General features: G+C 40.9%; 1 protein-coding gene and 1 long non-coding RNA gene across 3 annotated transcripts in view; both read left to right on the top strand.

Annotated features, from left to right (window-relative positions):
• The first annotated feature begins 11,660 nt into the window (after positions 1-11,660).
• Positions 11,661-16,410, top strand: LOC107184689. 2 transcript variants are annotated; one of them, XR_001515582.1, is made up of 3 exons: positions 11,661-11,863; positions 13,983-14,121; positions 15,148-16,410. It is a non-coding gene; the product is annotated as an uncharacterized LOC107184689 (long non-coding RNA). The 2 variants fall into 2 exon arrangements; XR_001515583.1 differs by lacking the exon at positions 13,983-14,121 and having other exon boundaries at positions 11,666-11,863.
• A 1,408-nt stretch (positions 16,411-17,818) lies between these two features.
• The window catches only part of PTRF (polymerase I and transcript release factor), an 11,106-nt gene continuing 10,755 nt past the window's right edge, over positions 17,819-18,169 (top strand). Inside the window, exon 1 of the mRNA XM_006773869.2 lies at positions 17,819-18,169. This exon is cut by the window's right edge and continues 543 nt beyond it. The gene's annotated coding sequence lies outside the window, so the exon portion shown is untranslated.

Genomic DNA, 18,169 nt, shown 5'->3' with positions numbered 1-18,169 from the left:
GGAGCCTTCAGACCCCTGCTCTCCGGCGCTGACGGTGAGCGAGGCCGCCTGCCGTCTCCGTTTGTCTGTATTAACCCGAGGATTCACCCACAACTTCCTCTCGAGGGAAGTAGCAGGAAGGAAGGGAGAAATCATTATGAAATGACCTGAGAGCTGGAGGGGAGCTTGCGAGCGCTTCCAGTACTTTCACACACACACACACACACACACACACACCACACACACAGACACCATAGACACACAGACACAATCATACCCACCACACACACAGACACACACATAATCATACCCCCCCCACACACAGTCATACACAGACACACACAGACACTGAGACACACATAGACGCACACACACACACACACACCACACACACAGACACCATAGACACACAGACACAGTCATACCCACCACACACACAGACACACACATAATCATACCCCCCCCACACACAGTCATACGCAGACACACACATGGAAACACACACAGACACTGAGATACACATAGACGCACACACACCACACACACACAGACACACAGACACGGAGACACACACAGACACCACAGACACACAGACACAATCATACCCACCACAGACACGCACTTAATCATACCCACCACACATACCACACATAGTCATACACAGAGAGACACAGAAACAGAATATACCACACACCACAGACACACACCACTCAAACATACACACCACACACACACACCACCCAGACACACACACAATCATACCCACCACACACAGACACACACACAGAGACAAGCACCACACACACCACACAGACACAGAGACAGACACACACAAAAATACCCACCACACATACAGACACACAGACACAGACATACTAGTACATACCACATGCACACACACTACTTATACACACAGACACAGAGACATGCACCACACACACACACACACACACCACTTTCCTCCTTAGTTTACAGAAAAGAACATTTGAGCCCTAGGGTGCCGAGCGACTTGGGAAAGGTGCTCACTGTGCTAGATCCTGTAGTAGAGCCTTGAACAGGGAGGGGCTCGGCACTTAACTATGGAAAACTCCTCTCAGAGGGTGCGGTCACGGTTTGGTTCCCCGTCAGGGGGCCATGCCTGGGTTTTGGGCTCAATCCCCAGTGGGGGGCGTGCAGGAGGCAGCCGATGGATGATGCTCTCTCATCATTGATGTTTCTCTCTCTCCCTCCTCCCTTCCTCTCTGAAATCAAAATGAAAAGGTACTTGGTTTAGTTCCTCAGACAACTGTACAGGGTCTATTTTTCTCCAGTTAACTGTGTGTGTTGGGGGGACCCTAAGACTGTTTGTGAAAGTATATTTGTATCTTGTTTGGTGGATTCCTGCGGGCCCATTTGACCACATAGGGCTTTTTATTCCTCAAAATTTTTAAAAGAATAACTCGTTTTTTAAAACGTGCATGTTGTCTACCTGTTTTTATAAAAATGCCTTTCTCTAATATTGATCCCGATTCCTTTTTCCTGACCTTCTTTTAAAGAGGAGTAGGGATCCCAAGTCATTTGTAATAACCAAAACTGTACCAGGAAAAACTCGGAAAACTGGTTATTCGGTCTCCGTGGGTGGGAGAACACAATGGAGATTCAAGTGTAATGAAGGAGATATCTCAGATAAAAACCTGCTGCTGATACTTGTGTCTACCTGACAGTAACATCATCAATCCTGCTTTACCAGCCTAAACAAAACAATGAAGGGCAAAAATACACATTTCATTTGATTTTTCTATTTCACATTGTGAGTGAAGATAGAACTGAACTGCATTACGATTTAGTTGAGAAGTAGCACCTTGGAGAGCCCCGACCCCCCTTTATATTTGTGATCTTGAATGCTCCCTCGCTCTCCCAACTTTCCGGGCAAGGTGGATACAGTAGAGACCCACATTTGAAAGCCTGCCAAGCTTTAGAAATTACGCAATGACTGTTATTTCCTTCCTCTGAGTCTTAAACACACACAAAAACACAACACACACACATTTAAACCTCAGAGTCAGCTGCTTGCTAACCACAAATTTTCATACTTCACCTTTAAGACAGCCTTTCATCTGGACTCAGCGCAATTCCCTTGAACTCGTTTTTTTTTTCATGGCTTCCTTGAAAGTAAATCCCCCAGAGCTCTTTTTCTGTCTCCTTTCATTTCCTGCTGTCAGTCTTTCTCCAGTGTCCTATTTCTTTTCCCTCCCAGACCTCTTCCTTAGCAGTCCTGTCTGTTGTCAGGTTTAAATGTCTGTGTGTGGGACTCAGACCGATTTTTCCACTCACCTCTCTTCTCCAAGACTCAGAGATGGAATTTCAGGCTGCTTAAATAATGCTATCCAGGCAACAAATGCTTGCTGAGGGCCTACTGTGGGGCAGACATGGTGCTAGGTGCTGGGGGTAGGAAAATGAAACAGACACACTTCCTGTCCTAGAGGAACTCACAGAAATAAATAAAGTTCTAATAATTGAGAGAGACAGAGATAGATAGAGAAAACAGAGCTGTGAGTGCAATGACTAATATTTACGCTGTACTATGCCCTTTTGTAAATGCTTTATGCATATGAATGCATTTAAATAACCTTACAACAATACTGGGAGGCAAATGGTGGTGGTGAAACTGAAGCACAATAATTTGCCCAAGGCCACTCGGCTAGTAAATGGCAGAGCAGGATTCAAACTGAGCCAGTTTGGTGACATTTCCTGGACTCATGTATTGCGTTGCCCTGCCTTTGGTAAGAGTGTTGTCTCTGAATTCAATTCTTTAAAAAAAAATTTTTTTTTTATTGATTTCAGAGAAGAACATCACTGATTGGCTGCCTCCTGCATACCCCACACGGGGGGATTGAGCCTGCAACTCAGGCATATGCCCTGAAGGGGAATTGAACTGTGACCTCCTGATTCATAGGTCGAAGCTCAACCACTGAGCCATGCCGGCTAGGCTGAATTCTCGATCTACCATTTAATATCTGTAATCTTAAAACTTTGTAAGCCCCAGTTTCCTCATCTGTAAAATGGGGTTAATAATAGTACTTACTTCACATGGTTATTTTGAAGAGTAAAAGGAACCTAGCACATGCTTGACACTCAGCGTGCATTTAAAAAATGTTAGCTATCATTATCATCGTCATTATTATTCTTGTTGTTGAAATATAAAATACTGTATAATGGCCCTAGCCCATTTGGCTCAGTGGGTAGAGCATCAGCCTGTGAACTGAAGGTTCCCAGGTTCGATTCCAGTCAAGGGCACATGCCCGGGTTGTGGGCTTGATCCCCAGTAGGGGGCATGCAGGAAGCAGCGGGTCAATAATTCTCTCTCATCATTGATGTTTCTCTCTCTCCCTTCTCCCTTCCCTTCTGAAATCAATAAAAAAAATATTTTAAAATACTGTATAATGTACCTGAGGATGTCAAAAAAAAACTTACATTGAGATGACATGAGAGCAGAGTTTTGAAGGATTAGAGCTCTCACTGAATAAAAACTGCCTCTTTTCCTGAGAGCCTTGATCCTGTTAATGGTATCGTTTTTTTGTAATTACCAAGGCTCAGAGCTTAAGCTATTTTTAATTCCACTCTTTTCCTTTCTTTCCACATTTAGGTAGTTGCCACATCATGCTAATTGTGGGTCCTGCATTTATTTCTTGCCTTTACCACCTTACTCTTTTTATTTTCATTGCTGATAACCTAGTACAGGTTAATTTGCCTCTCTCATAACTAAAGCAGTAACCTATGGGAGACAACATGGTGTAGTGTAGCAGACCACAAGCTTTTGTACCATCCTGAGCTAGGCTTGAATCTCAGTTCTTTCATTTAGTCCATCTGATATCAAATGGAAGAGAAATAAATTTCAGCTCTAACAGTTACAAGGTGTGGAAACTTGAGCAAGTTAGTTCACTTCCTTAAGCTTCATTTTCCTCAAGGGAAATCTCATGAGACTTTTTAGTTTCTCTTTTATAAAACACAGTACTTTCTCATGACTTTTTTTTCTCTATTACCAAACTATAAACTCTTTTTCTCCCCTAGCATTGGGCCTACTCATTCAATAGTACCATTTCTTGGCTGAATGAGTGACTGGATATATGATCCTGAAAGAAGTGGGGGCCTTCTAATAGAACTCTGCTACCAACAAAAGAACACAGGCATCAGATAAAAAGGAGTGTGATCACATCCTGCCTCTTCTGTCTCTCCCCTTTGTTTTATGAACCTCATTATCTGAGGAGGAGAGCTCGTGACAGGTGCTTGTATTCTTAACAAAGAGGACAGCTGGGAAAGGTTCAGAGCAGAAGCTAGAATCAGAAAGTGTCTGTGGAGTCCGTGAAAACTGCAAGGTCATCAACTTTGATAAAATGATAGTGCTGATGTCTGTATTCCATTTACAGTTTTTAAAGTTATTCTATATCGAAAGATACCTATGAGGAAAATGCTCTTTAAATTCAAGGAAGAGTACTTTTATAAAAAAAATCCAAAATCATCAAAAATCCAACATTTCCTTCAGCAAATGTCTATTATGCCAGAGTTAATACTAGAAAGTGGAAGTGCAAGGACGAACAGGAGTTCAGAGTCTATCAAGGAGTCTATTAGACCAAAAAATAACTGTAACATATAATAAGCAATATAGCAGAGACAGGAACAGAAGTGTATGGAAACCCAGAGAAGAGTCATATTAGTCCTGTCTGGACTTAGGGAAAGCTTTGAGAAGACATGACATTCAAGATGGGTATTGAAAGGTGAGTAGAAGTTTGCTCACAGGTGGAGGCAAAGGCTATTAGAACAGAAATAGTACAAATATTAGATTAAAATCAGATTTTATTTCTATCACAGTCAGGAAACATGCTAATTTAGCTCAAACTTGATTAAAATATTTTGATCCAGAATAATCAGGCATTTGTGTTGATTTTATCTATGGTTACCTGTATGCTGCTTTAGGAAGAAGGAATCTTCTATGCTATATCTTTCTCTCACTTGAACAAGCACAGCATATATTCAACAAGATCAAGTATAAAATGCTGTTGACCAGTTGCCCACGTAGCCCTAGAAGACGAGCAATTCCATATGAGGACTGCAGTTCTGGGTGTCTGAATGAAGCTATCTCTTAGCATCTGTAAAAATGTCTAGACGATAGTTATAAAAATGAATATTTTACTATCAAGACAAAGCAGAGAACAGAGGCAGTGATCTAAGAGTCTCAAAAACTTATAAGAATTGTCATTATAGTGGAATAATTAAATGGTTTTCCTCTATTTTTTAGTTGGACTGCACAGCAATTGTCCAAATTTCCACAAATAAAGGATAAGCTGGTATTTGCTCATTCAACTTAAATTCCTAGATGGGACCTAGAGGAAAATATGAAAGTTAAACCAAGTGTGTGTTTTTAAATATATATCTTCTCTGGCCCTTCCGTGGAGAGTGGCCCCAGGTTTGCAGCCAGAGGGCTGTTTCTTGTTTTGTTTTCTATTGATTTCAGAGAGGAAGGGAGAGGGAGAGAGAGAGAGAAACATCAATGATGAGAGAGAATCATTCATCGGCTGCCTCCTGCATGCCCTCTACTGGGGATCAAGTCCACAATCTGGGCATGTGACCTGACCAGGAATCGAACGGTGACCTCCTGGTTCATGGGTTGGTGATCAATCACTGAGCCACACTGGCCAGGCCAAGTGTTTGTAAATACATATTTGCTCAAGTGATCCTCTTTTCCATATGCTTCTTGTATTAGTTTCCTAGGGCTCCTGCACAAATTGCCATAAACTGGGTGTATTAAAATAACAGACATTTATTCTCTTACAGGTCTGGAAGCTAGAAGTCTGAAATCAAGGCATCCACAGGGCCATGATATTTCTAAAGAATATATAGGGAAGAATCCTTCATTCCCTCTTCCTAGCTTCTGGTGGTTGCCTGCAATCCTTAGTTTTCCTTGGCTTGTAGATGTATCACTCCAATTACTGCCTCCTTCACAAAGCATTCCTTCCTCTGTATGTCTGTATCTGTGTCCAAATGTCTCTCTTTTTATAAGGACACCAGTCATTGGATCAGAGCCCACCTTAATCCAGTTTGACCTCTTCTTAACTTGTTTACATCTGCAAAAACACTATTTCCAAATAAACTCATATACACGGGTTTCAGGTGGACATGAATTTTGTGGGAATACTGTTCAACCCAGTATCTCCCTTACCAATTTTGGGAAGGAAATTTTGCTCTGCATAATTTTCCAACTGTTCACCTGCAAATAGTTGGGAGCATACAGTAAACTTTGGTTTAAAATTTTACTTGCTCTTGTCTGAAATATTTGAGATGATAGTAGCTCAGTTTAATGATTGTCTGTCTAGTCAAATATTTCTTATTGTCTTTCCCTTTTATGTAAAAAGAAATTCTAATTCTTAAATTATTCTACCAAGGATCTGATTGAATGTTGGATGGGATAATTCTCCTGCCACATCCTGTAGGTGGCCTGTAATCACTTTAGCCATCATTTGAAATGTTGATTTGCAGTTTGCAGTTTCAGTTTGAATTCCTCAAAAATAACACTCTGTTTCTACCTTCAAAGCCTGTCAATGTTTAACAGAAAGTATTTTGGTAATAAGTAAAATTCTCTCCATAATAGATTTTGAGGCTTCCTTTGGAGTTTGAGGAATGCCAGCTTCCTCTGTTAATGATTACATGCATAAGTAGATAAGAATGAGCTTAAGGCATGTGACATTTTATGCAAACCTCAAGGCTCTTGTGACCAACACATGAGGCAAAAAGCCTTTAACTCGTGGAAGTTAAGAAAGCCATGAAAGAGGCTTCTTAAAGAAATAAAATTTGGGGGTGAGGGGTGAAGGGAGCCTAATATATTGTGACAGAAGATGACTTTGGGTGGTGAGCACACAGTGCAATATACAGATCTTGTATCATAGAAATCTAAACCTGAAACCTGTATGATCCTATTAACCAATGTCACCCCAATAAATTTAATAAAAACAAACAATTCTAAAAGAAATAAAATTTAGAAAACATGAGAAAAGTTGAGATGGGAATAAAGGAAGGCTTGATTGGCACAGGGCAGAGACCTAAAATATTTGCCCAGAAAAACAAAAAACTAGTTCAAGGAGGTTTCTGAAAGTAGAGAATCTGGTAAATGTTTCCATATTGGATTTCTAGTGACTTGGGGAAAGGAGGTGAGACCTGGAGTGAAGAAATACATTGGAAAATTACAGTTAAAAGGATCTGATTGATTCAATGGTCAAGAGATAGATCTAACTTGACCTGTTATATTTTCACTGCCTAGCTTAATGACGGGCATTCAAATATACTTAATAAATATTTTTGAAGGAAAGAAAACAAAACTGAAATGTAATCACAGGGAGATGGAACCCACCCACAACCTGGGTATGTGCCCTGACCTGAATCAAACCAGTGACCTTTCAGTTTACCAACCAACTGAGCCACACTGGACAGGGCAATTGCATTGTATTTTTAATTTCAGTTTCAATGTGTTTACTACAACTATAGAGAAATACAATTGATTTTTGAGTGTTTATTGTATATCCTATAACTTTGCTGAACTCATGTATTCATTCTAGGAGTTTTTGTTAAAAAAAACAAAAAACTTTTGTAAATCCCATCCTTTGAGATTTTTTTAGATAGACTATAATGCCATCTACACAAAGGTAGAGTTTTATTTCTGTTTTGTTCAATTTGTGTGCCTTTTATGTTCTTTTCTTGCCTTATTGTGCTGGCTAGTTCTTCCTATGTTGAATAGGAGTGATATAAGCAGACATCCTTAACTTGTTTCCAATCCTAGGAAGAAAGAATCCAGTCTTTCATTATTAAATATGATGCTAGCTGTAGAGTTTTTGGTAGATGTTTTTATCAAGTTGAGGAAATTCCCTTCTATTCCTCGTTTTCTGAGTGTTTTTCTTTACTATATATTTTTATTGATTTCAGATAAGAAGGAAGAGGGAGAAAGAGAAATATCAATGATGACAGAGAATCATTGATTGGCTGCCTTCTGCATGCCCCCTAAGGGGGATCGTGCCCTTGACCGGAATCAAACCCAGGACCCTTCAGTCTGCAGGCCAATGCTCTATCCATTGAGCCAAACTGACTAGGGCAGAGCTGGGTTTTTAAAATCATGAATAGGGGTTGGATTTTTGTCAAATGCACTTTCTGCATCAATTGATAGGATCTATTTTTTTCTTCTTTACCTTGTTAATGATGGATTATACTGATTGAATTTTAAATGCTGAATCAGCCTTACAACCCTAGAACAAACCCCACTTGGCCATGTATATAATTCTTTTTTACATATTGTTGAATTCTATTTGCTAATGTTTTGTTAAGGATTTTTTAAAAATATATTTCCATGAAGGACACTGTCTGGGTCTTTCTTTCTTTCTTTCTTCTTCTTCCTTTTTTTTTTGTACTGTCTGTCTAGGTTGTTTGTTGTTGTTTGTTTGCCTGGTTTTGATATCAGGGTAATACTGGTCATATAAAATGGGTTGGAAAGGGATCCCAACTCTTCTATTTTTTGGAAAAGATTGTGTAGAATTGGTGTTAAATTCTTTAAATGTTTGGTAGAATTCTCCACTAAAACCATTTGGACCTGGAGATTTCTTTTACTGAGACTTTTAAATTACAAATTAAATGTCCTTAACTGTTATAGAGCTACCCAAACTATTTCTTTCATCTTGGGTGAGTATGATAGTTTGTGCTGTTCAAGGAATTGGAATGTGGAATATTTGCTTAGTCTCAAAATACCATCCTACAAAATAGTTCTAGATGATAAAGAGGAAAAGAGTAACTTTACACTGGAAAAGTCCAATAGACACCACCTCAACCAACTGATCAAGGTTCATATCACTAACAATGGGCAAATCAAAATTATGTAACACCCGATAGAGTACAATGAGAAGAACATAGCATCCCTTTTGTGCTATTTCTGCCAAAGACAACTATCCTAAATCCAATCACAAGGAAATATCAGACAAGCCCAAACTGAGCAACATTCTACATAACTATTCTTTAATCTTCAAAAATGTCAGACTTATGTCCTGGTCCATGTGGCTCTGTTGGCTGAGCATTGTCCCATGCACCAAAAAGTTTCCAGTTCGATTCTCTGGGGTTAGGGCACATACCTGGGTTGTGGGCTTAATCCCTGTTAGGAGGCATGTGGGAGGTGGCCTATTGACGTTTCTCTCTCTCTAAAAATTAAGTTAAAAATATATTTTTTAATGTCAAAGTTATGAAAGTTAAGGAAACAATGATTCCCCTGATGGAAGGAGACTAAAGAGAGGTAACTGCTATATTCAAGGAGGGATCTCATATTGAATAATTAAGCTATAAGGACACTTTTGGGAAAAATGATGACATTTGATGGGCTGAGGAGCAGATGGTGGTATGCATCAATGTTAATTTTCTGATTTTGATGGATGTACTAGGCTATATATCTAAACATCCTTTTTTGTAGAAAATACATGATATTTGGGCAGATTATCACTTTACTCTCAGATGGCTCAGAAAAAAATCTTTTTGACCTAAAAAACATTTTTTGTAAATTTTAAATAATTAAAATATTTTTTAAGTGAAATTTTTCCCCAGATACACTCTTCCCATTTTGATCACTCTATTATTCTAGTGCTCCTAAACATTGATTAATATATTTTACATATATTTGTATGAATATCATCTACTTATTTTGAAATCCTTCTACTTCTTGAGTATTTATTTCCTCAATGAGATCATTAAACACCAAAAGAACATAGATTATGCCTCTATTTCCTTTGTAGTTCCTTATGGTATCAAAAAGCTATTCTTAATAACCACTTATAAACATTAAAGGTTTTGGAGCATGAATTATTTGGATAATTGGATTGCCTCTTTCAATTTAAGTCATGGAAAAACTTTAAATCATCTCTCTGAAGTCATATAATGGATTCAGGAACCAATTCTGTGCTGATGGCTCATTCACACCAATCAGTAGCTCTGATGATTCATAGAAATACGTGTTTTGGTGGAAAAGTGAGTCATTCCACCAACACACAGCTGGACTGTCACGCCCAAAGCACAATGGAAATGTGGAAATCTGAGTGGAGCACAAAGAATCTATATCTGAGCAAGAGTTCACACTCTTCCTGTTCTGCTACATTGTGAAATGGAAATCGTTTCCTGGGAAAACGGCCAGATTCCACAAAGCAAATAGTTTTGTTGCGATGTGTACAGCTGCTAACCACTGTTTTGATTGAGAGTGTCTTGTTTTAAAGATCTGGTCTTGGTTCCAACTGGAAAGTTGAAAGGAAAGGGGGGTGGGGAGAGGCATCCTCTTGTGAGCAACAAATTAGTTTAACAGAAAGTTTTCTCGAATACCAGTTCTTGACTGGTTCAAGTGCGAGGAAGGGAAAAGGGTTCTGCACATTTCTTGCCACCAATGGTGTATCAACCATTCTGACTTGTCCCTTTGTATGTATGAACATATTTCATCCTCAAAACAACCTTACTATTTTTTATTATGGGGAAATTAGGTATAGAGAGAATAGTACAATGAATCCCTATGTACCTATCGCTTTGCTTCAACAATGGTTAACACATGCCAACCTCATTTTATCTTTTTTTAATATATTTTATTGATTTTTTACAGAGAGGAAGGGAGAGAGATAGTCAGAAACATCGATGAGAGAGAAACACCGATCAGCTGCCTCCTGCACACCCCCCACTGGAGATGTGCCCGCAACCAAGGTACATGCCCCCGACCGGAATCGAACCTGGGACCTTTCAGTCCGCAGGCCGACGCTCTATCCACTGAGCCAAACCGGTTTTGGCAACCTCATTTTATCTTTATCTCACCCACTTTCCTTCGGATTATTTTGAATCATATCCTAGATATGATATCATTTCATCTGTAAATACTTCAGTATGTATCTCTTAAATATAAAGATTATTTTAAAAAGTATAACCACAATGCCATTATCACACCTTAATAATAATTCCTTGATGTCATCTTCTATTGCTGGGACTTTTCAGTAACTCCTAATAGAGCCCTCTCCCCACCCCCCTGCTTCTAGTCTCAGCCCCCTTCCCTCACATCAATTTTCTTTCTAAAATTCAAATCGTTTCCTCTCCCTCTTTTGGTTACAATCATTAAGTAGTGCCTTCTAATCTTTAGAATAAAGTCCAGCATGACTTCCAGGGTGCACTGTGACTGGGCAACTTTTTCTTGCCCACCCTCACCTTTAGCCATTCTACTTCCAAACATCTTATACTTTAGCCATGTGGACTCAGACATCCTCATGCCTTTACCAAGATCTTTCCTCTGCTTAGAATCCCAACCCCCAGCTACTTTTTTCTACTTGGCAAATGCCACAGCTCAACTCTGAAATGTCCCCTGACACCTTTATGTAAACAGAAGTACTCTTACCCCTGGGCTATCATTGTTTATTACATTTGGTGCTTTTTATGGCTGTTATCACATTAACTTGTAGTTGTTGAGCTACATGTCTAGCTCTCATATTAGATTCTAAGTTCCTGATAGCAAGGACCAGGTATTTCCATCTTTGCGTGTCCATCTCCTGGTACTGGGACGAGCCCTTGATAGGCTCTCCATAAATACTTGTTAAATGTTTGTTTTAGTGAATGATGTTCACAATTATTTTTCTGAAGTACTACAAATTCTCAAAGGACTTTTTTTTAAAGTATCAAAGATTAGTTTCATAGATTCACTGAATATCAGAACTGGAAGGATCCTTAGAAATCATAACCCCCCACTTTTTTCATTTACAGATGAAAAAACTAAGAACTAAGAGAGAGGTGGAGAACTAAGAGAAGAAAAGCCATTCACACGAAATTACACACCACGAACAAACGTTCTGTTCAACAGATGCTTAATGTAAGCAGTGATATTGAATTTAGTTTATATGTATTGAGTTGGTATGATGGTGGGATATCCAGCTATGCTGTAAGCAATGGGAGATGAAATCCTGGCATTCAGGGGAGAGGCTGACATATTGGTAAACAATCATTTCTCCTCCCGGCCTCATGGGATTCAGAACTACTTTAGGACCCTGGGTGATGCCAGACACAGCAGGGACCACCAGAGCTCTGCTTCAGCATGATAGACAGCAGCATCCCTTCTGATGAGTTGATGTCTCTCTGTCCCTTCCTCTCTGAAATCAATAAGATATATTTGCCCCAGCTGGTTTGGCTCAGTGGATAGAGCGTCGGCCTGCAGACTGAAGGGCATGATAGACAACAGCATCCCTTCTGATGAGTTGATGTCTGACTGTGCCACTGGTTTTAAATATTTTTAACATTTAAAGGACCAGAGGCCTGATGTTAGAGTCACTGCAAAGAGGATGCCAAAAAAAAGATGAAAAGAAAAGAGGGAAAGTGACTGGAACTAGAGAGAGGGCTGGAGACAGAACCCATGTTAAATACCTACATTAAGAAAGTAGCACAGGACTAGTCAATGTGGCTCAGTGATTGAGCACCAACCCATGGACCAGGAGCTCAATGTTCGATTCCCAATCAGGACACATGCCTGTGTTGCAGGCTTGATCCCCAGTAGGGGGCGTGCAGGAAGTGATCAGTGATTCTCTCTCATCATAGATGTTTCCCTCTCTCCCTCTCCCTTCCTCTCTCTGAAATCAATTTAAAAGTAGGGGGAAAAAAAAGGAAAATAGCATGAATATTCATAGCAGGATTATTCATAATAGCCCCCAAATGGAAAGGACCCAAATGTCCATCAACTGATGAATAAACAAACACCATGTAGCATATCTATACAGTAGAATTTTATTCAGCCATTAAGAGGAATGAAGTACTGATATATGTTACAATATGAGTAACCTTGAAAACATACCAAGTGAAAGAAGCCAGACACAAAAGGCCATATATGTATGATTCCACTTATATGAAGTGTCCAGAATAGGCAGCCTGAGACAGAAAGTAGATCAGTGATTGTCAGGGGCTGGGAAAAGGGGGAATGGGAAGTGACAGCTAATGGGTTTGGGGGTAACAAAGTTGAATTTCACCTGAGCTCTGTATTCCTGCAAAACATTGAAGTTTAAAGGCACTCCCCACCCTTTTGTGTTCTGGAAAATAGCTTACTGCAAAGAACCACCCTTCTCCCGGTGAGTCACAGATGCCACTCTTATTTACTTATGACAAAGACTAACATAGACCCTCCACATTCTCAGTCTTTGCCTCATAAATGATCATTGAACTGCTTGTCCCCGCTGATCACTTCAGAACAAAATGCTTCTTAACCAAACTTTATTTAAGCTTTTCTTCTTCCTCCAGGCCCCTGATCTTTGGCCTGCTCTCAGCCGCAGCCAGCACACAAGTCCTCCTGAGGATAGGCTGGCTTCAGGGAAACGTATTCTCTTACCTACTCTCATGCCACCCCTTCATCCACTCGCTGCACCTGGTCCTTTTTAGCTTTGTTTACTCCTCTCCGTAAAAGAAGCCCCCCTTTTGTCCAGCCCTTGAGACACTTGCAGATCTTATGGTCACAGCGCTGTGTCCGTTACAATAGACCCCCTCCCCTGATTGTTATAGTCCCTTCCCTCCCAGGCAATAATCCTTTCAAATAAAGTCTCCCTTTGCTAAATCCAGGTCTGTTTTTTATTTGACAGGTGTTTATTTTGGGGATGATAACAATGTTCTAAAATTGATTGTGGTTGCCAACTCTGTGAATGTACTAAAAACCATTGAATTGAACACTTTAAATAGGTGAATCGTGTATCATATAAATTATGCCTCAATAAAGCTGGGGTTTAAATTTTTTTTTAGCAGTTTTGAAGGCTGTTTTTTAAAAAAAAGGAAGAAAAAAAGTTAGCAAATCGGACTAGAAATAAATAAAAATAATACAGCCTCCCAAAAGACCATAAAGGAGACTCTCAATGACAACAGTGCTAAATCCTGCTGAGTTCAAATAAAATTAGAAAAGGAGAGATCATTGGTAGAAAATGGGGTCTATTACTGACTTTTCAATGCTCTTTTGGTAGAGAGAAAACCAACTTTTTGGATAAACTGCTAAAGTTTAAGGACTGTATTGGGGGTAAAAGCCCAGTAGCTGCAGTTCTACAAAACAATTGAATTTGAACAGAAGAAAACAGATGGACCCCACCTTGAGGAGACAGGAAGGTAAAACCAATTATGACTACAGTTTTTGTTTGTTTCTGTTTTTTTTTTTTTATGTGTAAGATAGGAGACCAGTGTATGTTGAAAGCAAGGGAGGAAGCAAGGCTTGATGGCATTTTCATTAATATATTTTCTTGATGTTTTCTCTGTGTTAGTCTGAATTTAACACTCTCAGCTAAACTTGCTGTATGCTGTGGTTTCTAGCATAAATTAGCACTTAACAATTTTTTAAAAATTATTATTATTGTTTTCTGGTTCAGGAAACCAGAAAATGTTTGACGGAGAAAGGAAGGAATTTTTGAGGAAAAGAAATATACAAACATTGTAGGCACTTTTCATGTATGTCAGAGGGACAAGAATAGTGCCTGTAAATCTGGGGACGAACACCTGTGGCAACTGTGAGCCAGCTGCTGGGGACTGGTTTTCTGTGCAGGATGTTTGTTTCTCTGATGTGAGGACACATAATTCATCCCAAACGTTTATTATTATTATTATTATTTTATTGTTTAAAGTATTGAATATGTCTCCATTTTCCCCGATTGACACCCCCCCCGGCCACTCCCACCCCCGAGGACAAACCCCCACTATTATTTTTTTTAATATATATTTATTGACTTCAGAGAGGAATGGAGAGGGAGATAGAAACATCAATGCTAAAAATCATTGATCGGCTGCCTCCCGCCTGCCCCCTACTGGGAACTAAGCCTGCAGCCCAGGCGTGTGCCCTGACCAGGAATTGAACCGTAACTTTCTGGTTCCTAGTTTGACACTCAACCAATGAGCCACACCCGTCAGGCCCATATATTTATTATTAACAAAACACACTGTCTCCCTAGGATCTCTCCCAGCATGGATCCAAAACCGAATGGGACATATTACACGTGCACCCCTCATACCTTGCTCAATCTTCCTAAATATAAACCAATAAGACTTAAGGCAGAACCACAGTAAGAGATGGGCAATGCCTGGCTACCCACCCCTCAGCCCTGCACTTCCACACCTCTACCCTCTCTCCTCCTTTATACCTAGATGCCCTCCCTCTGCGAGCCCTTCCCGCTCCTCCAGAAAGTGGCAACCTTCCTTTAGCTGCTGGAGAACCCTCCACTTTGTACCTGAAACTATGCATCTGCCTCTCCTGCTATGCTATGAATTCCTCAGTAGGAAGGACTGAGCTTTATTCATCCTCCTTGAAGTCCCCAGCCCCGCAGCTGGCTCAAGGTAAGCAGTCACACTTAGTTGAACACGTGGGCGGATGGAGGAATATGAGAGTGCTATGAGATTCCAGCTGCTGACATGGTTGCATCCTGGTGTTCTTTTTCTGGGCCAAAGGGTTGTTTGTTTCCACCTCTTTATCCCTTTTACAGTCTCTGCCTCAGCTGCTGAAAGCACGCAATGGAACAGTGTGCCTTTCAGCAAATAAGAGTGAGCAATGGAAAATGCAAAGCATCAACCCTTAATGCAAGCAATGGCATGCTGAATGCAATTCCAAACGAAGGGAAACTGCTTATTTTCACTGAAATGAAGTACTCTGGGAAGTACTTCCCTCCAGTTCTGGGAGTCCGCGGTGATAAAGCTAGTTCATCAAGGCTTAGCACGCCCCCTGTTGGATTTAGCTGGCATTTAGTAAGAAGAGGACAGGAGAGAAACTTGTTGATACAGATCATTTCTTGGACATAGGTATGTAAGGGTAGGGCCCTTTCTGCAAAATTCTCTGTTAACAAGGCATGAAATGAGTCATGTATTTACTAGACTATCCCTGGAACATAATTTGACTAATCTCAAAAAGGTCACTCCTTTTTGAAGAGTAGAAATATTTTCCTGATGGGAAGTCAAAATGGCATGGACTTAATTCCTTTTAGCAAGCATGCAACCACAAAAATCAAGTCAACCACTAAAATTCCTCTTCAGACCCCCGCCCCCAAGTAAGGTTTAAATTGTAATCTCTAAATGTCCATTGACAGAGAACTTGTTGAGTAAGTATAGTACGTCCATACTTTGGAATACTGACATGAAACAATCTCCAAGATATATTAGTGACTGAAAAAAAAAAAGAAAAATGCTGAGCAATATGTAAATTTGATCATATATGCAGAGACTTTCTATAGAAGATTCCACCAGAAAATAGTAACAATTGTCTCCTGGGAAAGAAATTAATTACTGCAGTGATAGAAAGAAAACCTCTTTTCACTATATTTTTGGTTGCTACTCACAATTTGTATCTTGGATGCTACCTATGGAAATAATCTAACCAATTAAAAAATGTAAGAACCTTATGAAGGTCCAGTAAAATTCTCTACTGTCACTCTTCTTTTTTCTAGAAATCTTATCAATCCTCCATGGAACAACTTAAACTGCCAAAATACATTTTCTTTTAAATTCTAAAATGGGTAATCTTTCAGATCTAATATATATGATTTTATATATTATGGATAATTTTATATACCAGCTATGATTTTATATACGTTATAATTTTATATGCAAAATTATATATTCTACTTGAATCACAAACAAGAAAGCCATTTGTTTCTAAGAAAACATCTACTGAAGTGTTGGGGGAACTATTCATTGGGACTATCCCAGACTATCCCAGACAGTGAGCTCTCCACCTCCTTTCTGGGTTGGAGGACTCTCCAACTGGGTTGATGGAGCCCTGGGTTCCACCAAGCAGTTTTTCACTCTTCCTAATGATAACGCATGCCAGACTAGCATAGGTCTTTTGCCAAGACCATCATCTATCCAGCTGGGGAAACCCAAGCTTGGTTTCCTAACTAGGGAAAAGGGTTGCAGCTTTTCTGGGGGAAAGGGGGCTGGTGCTGCTCCAGCAAGCTCACAGCCCCAGGGCTGTGCTAGAGAGCAAATTGGGGGTTGCCTGGGCAGCCTCTCTTTTCCTGGACTTCTGAGCTCAGGGTCCTCCTTGGTGCTGCTCCTTGGTACTCACTATGGTTGAAAATATGTCGGTAGTTAATCTTCAGGCCCACAGGCTCAAAACCAGCACATGCGGATGGCCTCGTGTGCCCACCCTGTACTAATGGAAGGTAGAAAGTGTGAGAGGGGGCCAGGGACCTGGTTTGAGTGCCAAGCCAATGCCAACCTGCAGGTAACCGCGGGCACGTCACTTGCCTTTCCCAGGCCCACGTGTTCCTTCTGTCAAATGAGGAGGTGGGAACTGAAGATCTCTGATTGCTAAGCACTGGCGTCTAGGATCTAGAAAGAAGGGGGCATTCCTAGATCCTGCTCTGAGATTAGTGTCAGCTAGGTCTCTGGGGCAGGGATGAACACAGGGAAAGCTGAAGTTTAGGGAAAGGTTAGAAGTGGGTAAGGGCTTTACTTTTTACTTTATTGCCTGCTTTAATCCTATTCTGTTAGGATAATCCTAAGAGGAGCCTCGAGAAGCTTTGCAGCCCCTCACCACCACTGCGACCCTAACTTAAGTTTCCTCTCCCTTCCTTTCCCAAACAGCCCCTCACGCTTTTAGAGCAGCGGTTGGTGACTTGAGGGGCGGGGTAGTTAGAGGCTCCTTCGCAAAGACTGTGGATAACTTTCCCTTTCAAAAACTGGGCACAGACCGACACAACCTTTCGCATAGAACTTCAGGAGCTCGTGTTCCCCTTGACTTCCCGCTCTAGAACTTAAAAGGCTGAGGTAGGCTTGCAGGTGAGCAGAAAGAGAGGGAAAAGTGAGCAACATTCTAGGACCGTTTCCTCTCCAGCTAACATTCCTCCGCCCCAGTCCCGCTCCTACCGCCTCCGCTGCCAGCGGCGGCCCTAGTCACCGCTCCAACTATTCCAACCATCCTGGGAAGGGTGGGGCGCGCGGCTCCTGGGTCCCCCTAGGTTGCCCACCCCCCCCATCATCGGTTTTCCCTTCTGCCCCGGTCCCTCCTTTTCTGGGACGGGGCCAGCCAATGGGCGACGAGACTCCCTGGTTTGGCGTGGGAGCGGGGGAGCTCAGAGATCCCCCGCCCCACAGTTCTGGCCACAGGCCCGGGGCGCACGGACGTGGCTAGAGTTTCCTCCGCTCTCCGATCGCTCTCGCTCTCCTCCCCCCTCCC

This window comes from Myotis davidii, unplaced genomic scaffold, assembly GCF_000327345.1.
Source record: "Myotis davidii unplaced genomic scaffold, ASM32734v1 scaffold1527, whole genome shotgun sequence".
Taxonomy (NCBI): Eukaryota; Metazoa; Chordata; class Mammalia; order Chiroptera; family Vespertilionidae; genus Myotis; species Myotis davidii.
The sequence above is the reverse complement of the archived record's forward strand: the minus strand, read 5'-3'. Positions and strand labels throughout refer to the sequence as shown.